Below are 15,416 nucleotides of genomic sequence, written 5' to 3' on the forward strand. Positions count from 1 at the left end.
CACAGACTTTTGAAGTGGCTCCAGGTCACTCCAGAAGGGGGGGATGCCTTGGGCGGAAAGGGCAAGGCCAGGACACTTCCCGTGCTCCCCCACCCAGAGACCCTGATTGGCCTGGGGGTGGTGGAGCATATGAAGTCTTTGCGCCCCCACCGCACCCCCCCCCACTCCTAGAGAGACCTGGCAGCTGTTCCGAACAGCTGGTGGGTTCCTCTAGGCACTGCGCACCTTTTATAGAATGGGAGAAGATTTCACATGCTCTCCCGCCCCCAGGCCAGTCAGAGCATAGGAGTGCGTGAAGTCTCTCTCCCCCTTGCCCACTCCCCATAAGGGGCCTGCTGCCTTAGAGTGAACCAGCAGTTATTCTCAAAAGCTGGCGGTTCACTCTAAGCCAGTGGTCTCCAACCTTTTTAAATACAAGATCATTCCTGAAAACCATTTTAACCGACCAGGGCACTAACGTAACCTCTCGGTTGATGAAGGAGCTTTGTACGTTACTACAGATAAAAACCTTCAGGACATCGGTATACCACCCCCAGTCTGATGGGTTGGTGGAGAAATTTAACCGTACGTTAAACGATATGCTAAGGCGGGTGGTACAGGAAGGGCCCCAGGATTGGGACCAGATGCTGCCAACCCTCCTCTTTGCCATCTGGGAAGTACCCCAGGCATCCACCGAATTCTCCCCCTTTGAACTCCTGTACGGGCGGCAACCCTGGGGGATATTAGACATCTTAAGGGAGGACTGGGAGGCCCAAACCACCTGGTGTCAGGGTACGGCTCAGTATATTTTACTGCTGCGGGAGAGACTACGACGAAGTGGGGGTTATGCTCAACTGAACCTATTGAAGGCCCAAACCCGGCAGGCGCATTACTACAATCGCACGGCAGAGGCCCGCCACTTTGAGTCAGGAGACCGAGTGCTGCTACTGCTCCCCACCAAGGAATCGAAGCTCCTTGCCAAATGGCAAGGACCGTATGAAGTGATCTGAAGGGTGGGGGAGGTAGACTACGAGATCCAGCTCTCAGGGAGGCGGCGGCGGAGGCAGGTCTTCCATGTCAACCTTCTCAAGAAGTGGGTGGCATGAGAAGGCCTATTAATGGCCCCGGTGGAACCTGAGGAAGACCTAGGGCCCTCCAGCGAGGACTGCACGTCAGACGGGAAGGTGACGCTAGGACCAGACCTTTCAAAGGAACAGGGACAACAGATAGCGGAACTGCTGTGGGAATTCCAAACCACCTTGACGGCGGCACCAGGACGAACCGAGGTAGGGATACACCGCATCCGTATGGAACCGGGGTGGGTAGTGCGAGAAGCGCATCGCCCCCTGTCGAGGAAGGTGTGGGAGACCGTGAGACAGGAGGTGCAGGCCATGGAACAATGGGGAGTTATTGAGGAATCACGGAGTGAATGGAGAAGTTCCATCGTGCTAGTCCCAAAGAGTGACGGGTCTGTGAGGTTCTGCATCGATTTCTGGCGGGTTAATGCCATCTCCCAATTTGACGCCTATCCGATGCTCCGAGTCGAAGAGTTGTTAGAAGCCCTAGGGCGAGCCAGGTATATATCCACCTTAGACTTGTCAAAGGGGTATTGGCAAATACCGCTGGATCTGCCCGATTGGGGAAAAAACTGCCTTCTCGACCCCATTTGGCTTGTACCAGTTCTGCAGGATGCCCTTCGGTCTCCATGGGGCAGCTGCCACCTTCCAGCGGGTCATGGACCGAGTGCTGGCACCCCACCGGGGATATTCGGCCGCCTACATCGACGACATTGTGGTCTACAGCCTAAACTGGCAGGAGCATCTGGAACATCTTAGGGCGGTAATGCAAGCGCTGCAGGCGGCGGGGCTTACGGCCAACCCAAAAAAATGTCACTTCGCGAAGGGAGAAGTGTCCTACCTGGGCTACACGGTAGGAGGGGGGCACCTAAAACCTCTGCTGGACAAAGTAGAGGCCCTAAGGAATTATCCCGCACCCGTGACCAAAAGACAGGTATGGCAATTTTTGGGGCTCGCAGGGTACTACCGTAAGTTCGTACCAGATTTTGCGACGGTAGCCACCTGGTTAACCGAATTGACCAAAAACACAAGCCCCACCAAGGTCCAGTGGACGGACCAGACAACTCAGGCTTTCCAGGAGCTGAAGCTCCGATTAACCCCAAAACAACCGGATTTTGAGAAACCTTTTCTTTTATGCACAGATGCTTCCGAATGCGGACTAGGAGCCGTCCTAGCACAGGAGCACGGTGGTGAGGAACACCCGGTTTTATACCTCATTAGGAAACTTCTACCTCGGGAAAAGAACTATGCGACCATCGAGAAAGAGGCCTTGGCCGTGAAATGGGCCATAGAATCCTTGAGGTACTACCTATGGGGTAATAAATGTAAGTTAATCACGGATCACGCACCGCTGGTCTGGTTGATGCATTTCATCAGGACCTGGTGACTTGCTGACATCTAACTTTCCTAAGTGATTTTTAACTTGTTCTTTGTGTATCCTATCTTCTAAACTTACCCTCTCTCTGCTTGTATTCACTACGTTAGGCACACCTCCAGACTTCTTGGTGAAGACCGAAACAAAGAAGTCATTGAGCATCTCCGCCATTTCCAAGTTTCCTGTTACTGCTTCTCCCTCCTCACTAAGCAGTGGGCCTACCCTGTCCTTGGTCTTCCTCTTGCTTTTAATGTATTTATAAAAGGTCTTCTTGTTTCCCTTTATGCCTGTAGCTAGTTTGATCTCATTTTGTGCCTTTGCCTTTCTAATCTTGCCCCTGCATTCCCGTGTTGCTTGCCTATATTCATCCTTTGTTATTTGTCCTAGTTTCCATTTTTTATATGACTCCTTTTTTATTTTGAGATCTTGCAAGATCTCCTTGTTAAGCCAAGCTGGTCTTTTGCCATATTTTCTATCTTTCCTACACAGCGGAATTGTTTGCTTTTGGGCCCTTAACAACGTCCCTTTGAAATACTTCCAACTCTCCTCAGTTGTTTTTCCCTTCAGTCTTGCTTCCCATGGGACCTTACCTACAAGTTCTCTGAGCTTATCAAAATCTGCCTTCCTGAAATCCATTACCTCAATTGTGCTGGTCTCCCTTCTACCTTTCCTTAAGATCATGAACTCTATTATTTCGTGATCACTGCCCCCTATACTGTCTTCCACTTTCAAGTTCTCAACTAGTTCCTCCCTATTTGTTAAAATCAAATCCAGAACAGCTTCTCCTCTGGTAGCTTTTTCAACCTTCTGAAACAGAAAGTTGTCTCCAATGCAGTCCAGAAACTTATTGGATAGCCTGTGCCTCGCTGTGTTAGTTTCCCAACATATGTCTGGATAGTTGAAGTCCCCCATCACCACCAAATCTTGGGTTTTGGATAGTTTTGTTAATTGTTTAAAAAAGGCCTCATCCACCTCTTCCACCTGGCTAGGTGGCCTGTAGTAGACTCCTAGCATGACATCACCCTCGTTTTTTACTCCTTTTAGCTTAACCCAGAGACTCTCTACACGGCTATCTCCTACGTTCATCTCCACTTCAGTCCAAGTGTGTACATTTTTAATACACACACATTTTAATCACCCAGCCTACCAAAGGGTTCTTTTGCTTTCTGTCCTGCAACCTCAGGTGCCTTAATGCTGTACTGCTATGGTTCAGAACCTTGGAACCAGTGGCAAGCCTACAGGCATAAAGGTCTTACTCTTGCTTCCCCAGCCTAATTTTTTCTTGCAGTGTGATATCAATGACTTTTCCAGTCCTGAGTCCCTCCAAGTCCATCGTCTCAACACTCAGACACCTGGACTTTTCCCCTCTGGTTCATCACCCCCAAAAGAGGGAAAACAGCTCCCCTGTTATCAACTCACTTTGGCACACACTCTCCCTGTAGTTGCACAACAGAGACCTGCTTGGGGTAAAAACACACAAAAGTTTATTTAATAGAAAAACTTGGCACTTAATTTGTAATGAAAGAGGGCCTGGAGCTCAAGCAATTTATTTACTTTCATAACTAATGTGGTAAGCCCAGAGATGCAGGGGCTATAAATTGCCTAGCCTAGAGATGCTGGGCTCAGCCCTAGCAAGCCTGAGCACAAATTAAGCACTGGAAAAAAAAATCACAGATTCAAAGATGAAATAGTAAGAAAGGGCAAACACATACAAGTTGTATAGCAAACAAATATAAGGTGCAAATTCAGACTTATGTTTTTATATTACATAAGTCCCATTTTCTAATACAAATTACTTATTGCCTTTGAACAGTTTTCCACTGTGCCCCTTAGCCTGAGGTGGGATCAATTGTTCACAGACAGCCCCTTGTCTTTGAGACTGTTCCTCAGTTCTGAATGTCTTTCACCTTAAATGTCTTTCTTTTAATAGGCATCAGGTTTAAAATAAACAAACTGAAGTTTTTCTTCACTCAGCACATCATCAACCTGTGGAACTCCTTGCCAGAGGATGCGGTGAAGGCTAGAACTTTAACAGGGTTCAAAAAAGAGCTAGATTGATTCATGGAGGTTAGGTCCATCAGTGGCTATTAACCAGGATAGGTAGGAATATCCCTAGCCTCTTTTTCTCTGGAGGTGGGTGTCAGGGGAGGGATCACGTGAGGATTACATGTTGTGATCCCTCCCTCTGGGGCATCTGGTATTGGCCACTGTCGGCAGACAGGAAACTGGGCTAGATGGAGCTTTGGTCTAACCAGTATGGGCGTTCTTATGTTCTTTCCTATTAAGAAGGTTTGCAGGGTTTGTTTCTCTCACTTTCTCTGATTCATGGTGAGGGGGCAGAATTCTCTCTCAACTTGGTATTGGTAGTTAGTGTTCCCTCTACACTGCGCAGCAGGACAGCTGCACAGGTGATTAATCAGCCCACCCTCCCCAAGGCTCAGGGTTCTGTGCAAGGAGCTAATCACCCCCGCCCAGTCAATCACCTGTGCTGCCATGCAGCTTAGAGGGAACACTGTTGGTAGTCATGGTGTCTCAGTGCCTTCCAATTAATTGCAATGGTCCATTATTTGTCCTTTCTTAGATTATATCATAGGCAGTGTGACAGACCCAGACTAGCTGGCTGTTGCACTCTCATGGAGAGCAGATATACAATAAGGTTACCATATTTGAACTTTCAAAAAAGAGGATGCTCCTGAGAGGGAGTGTATCTGTATCAGTATCTACTAACTCACATTGTATTAATGTGTTATATATAGTGTATATCTATATATAACACATTAATACAATGCGCGTTGGTAGATACAGATGCTCCTGAGAGGGAGTGTCTTCTTTTTTGAAAGTTCAAATATGGTAACCCTAATACAGGGTACTAGATAAACAGTTTTCTATTCCCTGAATAAACTCTGTGTCTGCTGCCACATAATTAAGGCAGGCAAGACACCTGAGGCTAGTTAATAGCTGACCTGAAGGAGCAAGCTAATCAGACACCTGCAGTCAATTAAAGGCAGGGGAGCTGCTATAAAAGGTTTTCCCCAGGTAAGGCAGGGGAAAGGAGAAGAAGGATGGACTGAGAAGAGGAAGCGTGTTTGCAGAAAAGCTAAGATGGGAAAGATTCAGTCAGGTACCGGAGGAAAGGTACTAGGGGAACATTTGGGGAAGTAGCCCAGAGAAAAAAGACTGCTGTGTTGGGTTGGGGGGGGGGAAGCAGTTACCACTGTCTAGTGTCCCTAAGCTGTACCTGGAGTAGTGGGCAGGCTTAGGTTCTCCCCAGCCTCCCTGTGCCACAGAAGGAACTAATTCTGGGAAAAGGAGACTACGAAGAATTACGGAGGGATCTCCTCCTCCCCCTTCATTGACTTTGCCAGTGATGAAAATGGCAAAGCTGAAATCCTGAGCTCTAGAAAAACGTAAGAGGCAGCATTCACAAAAAGCCTCTGAGGGTATGTTTACACTACAGTGTTATTTCAAAATAGCTTATTTTGAAATAACACGTCTACACACAAAATACATTTCGAAATAGCATTTTGCTTTTTCAAAATAGCGTGTCCACACTGAGTGGACTCTGAATTGCATTTAAGGCTAGCTGGAACCAGTGCCAGTAGGGCACCAGGTCAGGCCTAAGATGCTGGTACCGCATAAGAGGGTGCACTCCAAGCCAAAACAAAAACAAGCGGCACCATCAGCACCGATCACACTGCAGAGCCAACATAAACGCCGCTTGGCACCGAAGGTGCCAATTCAGTCGGCACTGGCCTCGGCACCTAAGAGACCCCACACCAAGATGCCACCTCCTGACCAATTGGTGCTGCCTGCATCAATGGCACCGAGTAACACATGTACCCCGGTACCATCCCAGGAGCATCTACGACATAAGTCTCTTATCAGGAGCCGTCCTTTATCGGCACCGTTATCTCCAGGTTCCTACATACAATCGGTGCACTCACGTGGACAACTGATCCCGTCTCGCTTCCCAAGCAAAGCCGACACCAAGCCACACAGCCGCTTTTCTTCCCAGCATTCCATCCCAGCACAGCGAGCTTTATCCTGGGACACTGGGCCTATTACATATGCATATCCACCACCACCCTGGTATGCACATCATTACACATTCCCGCTGCCCCCTTGCCCCGGGCAATGGCAATCATGGGAGTCATGTCCTCATAGGAAGAGCCATCATACTGCACCTTCCACAACATCCAGAGAACCATCTAATTCTCCCCAACCCACTACCTCTATAACAGCGCCTAACTCCCCAATCCAGACTGAGATGGAAGACTCTTTGCCTGAGGGCGAAGGACAGATCTCCTGTGCATAATTCTTGGTCCTCACCAGATGAGACGGTTATATCCACCACCCCACCACCAACTGATCACTCAAAGAAGTTCCAAGAATTTTTTAAAAGAGTAGTGTTAGCACAAGAGCGAGATTTACAGGAAGTTCAGGAAAATAGTATTGCCTCTTGCGAACCTTGCAACCTCCTACCTCCTCCAGGATCGCCCTCCTCATGGACAAAGCTATTATGGACCCCATGAACAACATTTGGCAGACCCCGGCATCTATCACTCCAACCAACAAAAGAATGGACCGAAAATACTTTATCACACCAAAGGGAATGGACTTCCTTTTCATAAACCCTCCCTCAAACTTCCTGGTAGTCGATTCCATTAGACACAAAGCCAGACAACTCAATATTAGATCAACACCACAGGACAAGGACCACAAAAAATGGACATCATGGATCGTAAAGTATACTCCTCATCTACCCTGCTTCTTAGAGCAGCGAATTACACTGCCATGCTAGCGGATTATGACTATTCTAATTACTCCAAGCTTCAAGAGCTTATATAATACCTGAACACAAGAGGCCTATCCTCCTCAACATTATGCAGGAGGGCCATACAATTTCTTGCACCGCACTACAGTCCATAATGGATGTAGCAGATACAGTTACACGCGTCACAGTCTCAGCTATCGTGATGCAGAGAATATCCTGGCTCCAAGGAATTTGCAGCAGAAGGTCGAAGACCTACCCTTTGATAAAACCAATCTCTTTGCTGCAAAAACCGATGAAGCACTTAATTTGAGGAAGGACTCTCATACCACCCTAAGAATCCTGGGGCTGTACACGCCCCAATTTAAGAAAGCCAGATACACCAACTACCAGAGACCCAGGGAGCCATACATACAGCAACCGAGGTATGACTTCTGACAGAAACAAAGGCCCCAACGATGTAGGCCTCAATGCCAGCAACAACATCAAACAGCAGCTGCCAAACCTTCCATATCCAAGCAGAAAGTTTGAAGGTTCAGTCAGGAGCTAGAAAGACACTTTCCTTGTGGTCACATCATCAACCAATTATCCACTATTCAACCACCACCTCCACCCCCTTTTTTCAACGGTGGGCTCAAGTAACATTAGACAAGTGGGTCCTAGAACTCATCCACTCATCCCTGTCATTTCTGGTCCCCCTATCCATCCTCCCACCCCATCCCTCTTCAGGGACCCCTCTCATGAGACCCTCTTCAAGCAAGAGGTCCTCCGATTAGGCACCATAGAACTGATACCACCAGAGTTCCATGGCCAAGGATTCTACTCAACTTATTTTCTAACACAGAAAAAGAACGAAGAATGGAGGCCCATTCTGGATTTAAGGAAGCTCAACAAATACGTCCCTTATCAATGATTCAAGATGGTGACCCTAGCAACAATAATTCCAGCATTAGATCAAGCAGATTGGCTTTTGCCTCTCAACCGTCAAGATGCATATTTCCATATAACAATCCATCCCACCCACAGGCGTTTTCTATGATTCACGGTTGGCAGTCACCATTACCAATACCGAGTGCCCCCTTTTGGCCTTTCAATAGCTCCCAGAGTGTTTTCCAAAACTCTAGCAGTCATAGCGGCATGCCTACTTCATTAGGGAGTCATAATATTTCCATACTTGGATGACTCTCTCATAAAAGGCACATCCTTACAAGGGACATGATCGAGATTACCATGAAACTCCTGTTCTGCCTGGTCTTCCATATAAACTATAAGAAATCCATGCTTCATCCCACTCAGGCATTGGAGTTTATAGGAGCGCATATCAATACTGTCAAAGCTAAAGCAGCTCTACCCACGTACAGATTCGACACCCTATGCAACCTCATAACAGTAGCATGGGCGACCCCTATCACAACAGGTTTGCAAATGCCTAAAAATCTTGGGCCACATGACTGCCACAACCTATGTCGTCAGGCTGGCTCATGAGATGCCTTCAGTCTCGGCTAGCCACACTTTACCCCTCATCCAGTGACCCGCTCTCCAAGTCAGTTACCATTCCGCCACATGTCCTCAATTCCTTGCACTAGTGGATGCGTCCACTCAATGTCTTAACTGGAGTTCCATTCCATCAACCGATCCCTACACTTACCATGATGACCGATGCATCACACATAGGATGGGGTGCCCATCTAGGAACCCTCACGGCCCAAATAAAATGGTCCTTTACAGAGCAAATGCTCCATATCAATCTTTTAGAACTGCAAGCGGTGCAGTACACATGCCAACATTTCCTACAATACATAGCACATAAGACTATCAACATTATGACAGACAACACCACTTGCATGTATTATATCAATTGGCAAAGGCGGTGCACGATCCCTGTCCCTATGTACGGAAGCTCTCAAACTATGGAACTGGTGCCTTGCACACCAGATTACCCCTGTTGCCACTTATCTTCCAGGGGTGCTAAACGTTACAGCAGACGCCCTAAGCCGCAAGTTCCACGACCAGCACAAATGGAAGATAGACACATAAGCCCTCAATTATGTGTTCTACCAATGGGATCAGCCAGACATAGACCTCTTCGTGACCAGGAACAATTGCAAATGCCACCGTTACTGCTCCAGAGCAGCCTTAGGGAAGCACTCCCTTGGGAATGCTTTCTCCATCAAATGGGACACACCGTTACTCTACGTGTACCCACTCTTCCCCATACTCCACAGGGTCATCATCAAAATCAGAACAGAATGAGCTCACATGATTCTCATTGCACCAGCATGGTCGAGATAAACATGATATCCTTACCTCCACAGAGTGACGGTAATGGATCCATACGCTTTTCTACCTCAACACAATCTTCTGTCCCAGAATTACGGTGCAATTCTCCATCCCGAACCATGCAAACTCCACCTCCACACCTGGCTTCTTCATGCCAAAAACACCTGTTCAGAAAGAGTAAAACAGATATTAATCAATAGCAGAAGAGAATCCACCGGGAAAACATACATCTACAAATGGAACAGATTCGCCCAGTGGCTTAAACATACTCTCACTATATCCCCTGAAACTGCCGCCCTCCCCCTCTTATTGAACTACCACTTTTACCTTAGGGAGTCGGGCCTGGCTCTAAGTACTGTCAAGGTTCATGCAGCTGCTATAGCAGCCTTCCATCGCACCACTGAAGGTGATTCTTTCCTCTTGAACCCAATCACCAAAAAATTCCTCACTGGTCTACAAAACACCTTTCCATCTGTTTGCCCACCAGTTCCCATATGGGACTTAAATCCCATACTTAAGAGCCTGACAAAGTCGCCTTTTGAGCCCTTGGCGACCTGCCCTTGGTCATACCTATCTATGAAGGTCTCCTTTCTAGTTGCAATAACCTCCAGCAGGAGAGTAGGGGAACTTGTTGCACTAATGGCGGATCCCCCTTATACAATTTTCAGCAAGGACAGAATGACACTCCGGCCCCACCCTAAATTCCTCCCAAAATTTCCCTCTCCCTTCCACATCAATGAACCTGCGTTTTTCTCCAAGCCACACTCTGATCCATCACACGCAGTATGGAACACCCTTGATGTCCGTAGAGCGCACGCATTCTACATTGATCGTATGAGAGCCTGGTGAATATCTCCTAGACTCTTCCTATCCTTTGCAGAATGATCCAAAGGACAGGCTATCTCTTCTCAGAGAATCTCCAAGTGGATCTCTTCATGCATTCACACATGCTCCACCATCCACAACAAAGAACCACCTGGCACCATCACTGCCCATTCCACCAGGGCCCCGTTCTCTAAACTGCCTTCCTCAAGAACGTACCTCTCCAGGACATTTGCAATGCAGCCACTTGGTCATCAGACCACACATTCATACAACATTATGCTCTGGCATCCTCCATGGCTGTGGGACAAGCTGTATTATCCTCACGGATAACAACAGGGCTCTAAACCCACTCCAAGAGCTGACTACTGCTTTATAGTCACCCAGAGCGGAGTACTCACAGGGCCATTACTCAAAGAAGAAGAAAGTGTTATTTACCTTGTGCAGTAACGGTGGTTCTTCGAGATATGTCCCCGTGTGGGTGCTCCACTACCCCACCTCCTTCTCCTCCACACTCTACTAGTGTGGGTAGAGAAGGAACAGAGGGGCTGTGCCATGCATATGCCTAACGGACACTAACGGCCTGAGGGGGCGCCACAGTGCATGTGCAGTGCATCAGACACCACTAGAAAATTCTCCGATCGCTGGCACGAGGGTGCACCATGCACCCAGAGTGGAGCACCCATGGAGACACACACATTTGGGTTCCGTGCTGCACGGGGAGCACGGAACCCAAACGGTTGCTTGTGCCACTTGCTCCCACACGGCGGCCTGGCTGAGCGGCGCAGAAGTCAGCCGAGAGCCACGGCGGGAGGTGAAGGGGGGCGGGGCGGTGACGTTCACGGCCAGGGGGCGGGGCCTAGAGCCACTGTCACACCGCACATCACCGCCCCGCCCCCCTTCCCCTTCTGCTGTGGCACTCAGCTGACTTCTGCACTGCTCAGCTGGGCCGCTGCGGGGGAGCAAGCGGTCGTTTGGGCCCCGCACTCCCCATGCAGCACAGGCTGCCCAGAGGGACCAGCCAGCATTTCAGGCAACAGCACCGCCCAGAGGGAACAGCCAGCATTTCAAGCAACAGCGCTGCCCAGAGGGAACAGCCAGAATTTCAGCGTTACAGACTCTCAGACATTGGGCTACTATATATATGACTAGCCAATTAACCCGTCATAAGACGGGATTTTCAGGTCTCTCCTCCACGTCGGTCTTCTCTCCTGAGCCTCCGGTCTCTCATTCTGTCTCCGTCTCCCCCCCCTCCTCCTCCTTCTGCCTTCCCCCTCCCTCAGCTTTCCTACCCCTCTTGCCTCTCACTCGGGGGACTGAAGAGTCCAAATGGCCTTTTGGGCTCCAAGCTCCCTGTGCTGCATAGGGAGTGCGGAGCCCAAACGGCCGCTTGCGCCACTTGCTCCCACGCGGTGGCCCTGCTGAGCGGTGCAGAAGTCAGCCGAGCGCCATGGCGGGAGGCAAAGTGGGGCGGGATGGTGACATTCATGGCCAGGGGGCAGGGCCTGGAGCCACTGTCACACCGCACATCACAGCCCTGCCCCCCCTTCCATGGCGCTTGGCTGACTTCTGTGCCGCTCAGCCAGGCTGCCACGTGGGAGCAAGCGGCCGTTTTGGCCCCGCACTCGCCATGCAGCTTGGGCCGCTCGGAGGGAACAGCCAGCATTTCAGAAACAGCACCGCCCAGAGGGAAGAGCCAGCATTTTGGCGTTACAGACTCACAGACACTGGGCTACTATATATATGATTCTTTAGCTAAATCCCACATGTTTAACTTTTATGGCAAATTTCATATCAAATGTTCATTCCAGTAGTATATTTTTCATCACTTTTACCATAACATATTAGTCCCCTTTTCTGAGACTTCTGAGCATAAATGCACTTGTATTAATCAAAAGTTTCTAAAAAGTTAAACCAAAATCTTTTCAAAATTGTCTGCGGGCCCTTTTCTTCAAAATATTGCCCATTCTATAGCTGCTAGGTCAGCCAAATTGCTGTGCCAAGTTTCTATCCCTGGAGGTAGTCTTTCTCTGAGCAATATTACTCATTTGGCTACAAGCTCTGCTCAAGAGAACCAGTTTTTCTATTAATCTCAGTTTCCAAGATTATGGGAAATATCCCAAAACACCAGTTCTGGGCAGTAATATTTAAGGAGACATCATCATTTCAATCTTATCTACTTCTAGCCAAAAGAATTGTATCCTGGGACAGTTACATACATGTGAACCAGTGTGGTTCCAGCAGCAGTCTTTTGGCAAGGCCCATTTTTTGATCTGAGGGGACCAATGTGAACAAAATATAATTTTGTGCAGGATCCTCTTAAATTATAGATCAGTAGTAGAGTTCTTAATATTATGCAGGGTACTTCCTCATTGGTTAGGGCTCAAGAATATATTCAAACCCTTATTCCAGGCCTGGCCCAGGCAATTTGAATGTGTTCCACATTATGTCTGGTAAGAGCAATGAACATGTTTGGTACTTCAGAAATAATAAATAAAGTACAGGCAGTCCCCGGGTTACATGGATCCGACTTACATCGGATCCCTACTTACAAACGGGGTGAGGGAACCCCGCACTAGCTGCTTTCCCCCAGCAGACCAGGGAGACGCGAAGCTAGTGCCCCTCCCCAGCAGACCAGGGAGACGCAGAGCGACTTTTCTCAGCAGACACCTCATCTTGAGAATAAAGGACTGAGGGAAGTGAGGTGTGGGAGAATAAAACTGAGCTCCGGAGAAATGTTTGGCTAGAGTTTCCCCTACAATATGTACCAGTTCCGACTTGCATACAAATTCAACTTAAGAACAAACCTACAGTCCCTATCTTGTACGTAACCTGGGGACTGCCTGTAATTTAAAACATTAACACTGTGTATGACAACTGTTGTGTGTCAGGAACCTCTGTCAGAGCAAAAAATGTACATGTGAGATTTAATAATGCAGCTGTGAAGCCATGAGTAGATTCACTTCCGTAGCACCAGATTTCACATTAAAGGCAAGTATCTCATGTAGAAGAGTAGATCTTTTGGATCTCTAGGGATTGCACTCGCCACGCAGTTCCTCATTAATCTATAATTAACTGGACATTAACGAATGATATTTTAAAAACAGAGTACCCCCATTAAATCTTTCAGTGATTTTTCTGTACTCAGTATACTTACTGTGATGTAGTGGGGGGGGCCTTGCTGGTTGCTGGGCTTGGGCAGTGGGTGACCTCCACTGGTGGCTGTTTATAGCATGGCCCAGCAGGACAGCGGATGAGTCACTAGGCAAGGGTCTCCCAACCTGTCCGACCGGTCACCTCCCAGGGAGAGAGACAAAGGGAGGAAGGCGGGGTCCAACCCCAGGCTGGGGGCAGGGCTGGAGGAGAGTTGTAGTTTCTGTCTGGAATCATGGAGGAAGCAGCCTAAACAAGGGGGCCTGGGATTTAGGGGCCGAGTCTCCCCCATCTCAAGGGGGACTGAGGCATCCTAGGCCTGGCCCTGTAACTAGATTACATCTGTGCTGTGCTGCATCCTTGGAGAAGCAATAAACTCCCTCAATCCTACTGCTTGGCGGAGTCTGTTCATGCCACTACGGGGGTGCAGGAGTCGGGGGAACTCCGACGTGTCATCACAGTGGTGTCAGGGGTGGGATACACTGCACCCCGTGGATGGAGCTTCCAGCAGCAAGTGACCCCAGACCGTATGCTATCAACACTCAGCTGACCCTGAGGGGCATAGACAGCACCCCATTTAAGGTACCCATAGCCAGGGTGCATCTGAAATGGGAGACCAAGGAGGGCCCCTAGAAGTGGGGGTGTACCCGCACTTACCTACGGAGAGGTTGATAGGAGGTGACCTAGAGGAGTGGCCATGTGGTCCTCAGAGGGCCCTGGTCACCACCCGTAGCCGTAGCCAGAGCTAGCAAGGGGCTGGCAACCTGGAACTCGAGGAGGTCCCCCAACAGGGGGCCCTGGGCTCCGTCCCAGGAGACGTGGAGTCAGACCAGGCTGGGGCTCTGGACCTAGGCAGTGAGGAGAAACTCGCCCCAGTCCCAGCCCCAGCCACTGAATTCCAGGCTGAGGTGCGGGCGGATCCCTCCTTGCAGACCCTGAGGGACCGGGCCGACCTGGGCACAGCTCAACCCCTAGGGGGAGATTGCCAGGAGATGTTTCGGTGGGAGAGGGGATTTCTGTACCGGGAATGGCTTCCCCCCGGGAAGGTATGGGAGTGGAGGCTCCAGCGGCAGCTGGTGGTCCCCCAAAGGTATCGCCGCAAGCTGCTATACCTGGCCCATGGCATCCCGTTCTTAGAACACCAGGGGATTCGGCGCACGTGGCTGAGGCTGCTCCAGAACTTCTACTGGCCGGGGATATTTGCGGCCGTGCAATGGTACTGCCAGTCCTGTGACTCCTGCCAGTGAGTGGGGAAGGCCCAAGATAGGAGAAAAGCTGCTTTGAGACCCCTGCCCATCATAGAGGAGCCTTTCCAGAAGGTGGCGATGGATATAGTGGGACCCTTCAGTAGAGTGACCCGTACGGGGAAGAAATACATCCTGGTGGTGGTGGACTTTGCCACCCGCTACCCTGAGGCCGTGGCCCTACCCTCTATCGAGGCAGATACGGTGGCAGACGTACTGCTGACCATTTTCAGCAGGGTGGGGTTCCCCCAGGAGGTTCTCACGGACCAGGGATCCAACTTCATGTCAGCCCTGCTCTGATGCTTGTGGGAGAAGTGTGAGGTCCAGCACACCTGGGCCTCAGCGTGTCACCCCCAGACCAACGGGTTGGTGGAGAGATGCAATGGGACTCTGAAGCAGATGCTAAGGACTTTTATGCACAAACACCCTCAGGACTGGGACAAGTACCTACACCACCTGCTGTTTGCATACAGGGAGGTGCCCCAGGAGTCCATGGGGTTTTCACTGTTTGAGCTGTTATATGGGAGGCGAGTAAGGGGTCCCCTGGACTTACTGAGAGATGAGTGGGAGGGGAAGGCCTCCCCGGAGGGTGAGCTGGTAGTGGAATACGTCCTGACATTCCGGGAAAGACTTGCCAAGCTCATGGGCCTGGCCAGAGAGAATCTGAGCAGGGCCCAGAGGAAGTAGAAGCTCTGGTACGACCACAGTGCACGGGC

The 15,416-nt window shown here is 49.6% G+C and overlaps 1 protein-coding gene across 1 annotated transcript in view; it reads right to left on the reverse strand.

Annotated features, from left to right (window-relative positions):
- Positions 1–9,632, reverse strand: part of ATP6V1C1 (ATPase H+ transporting V1 subunit C1) — a 106,155-nt gene extending 96,523 nt beyond the window's left edge. Inside the window, exon 1 of the mRNA XM_075920259.1 lies at positions 9,509–9,632. The gene's annotated coding sequence lies outside the window, so the exon portion shown is untranslated. The remainder of the gene's footprint in view (positions 1–9,508) is intronic.
- Between the last annotated feature and the right edge of the window lie 5,784 nt (positions 9,633–15,416).

Source organism: Pelodiscus sinensis, chromosome 2 (assembly GCF_049634645.1).
Source record: "Pelodiscus sinensis isolate JC-2024 chromosome 2, ASM4963464v1, whole genome shotgun sequence".
Classification (NCBI taxonomy): Eukaryota; Metazoa; Chordata; order Testudines; family Trionychidae; genus Pelodiscus; species Pelodiscus sinensis.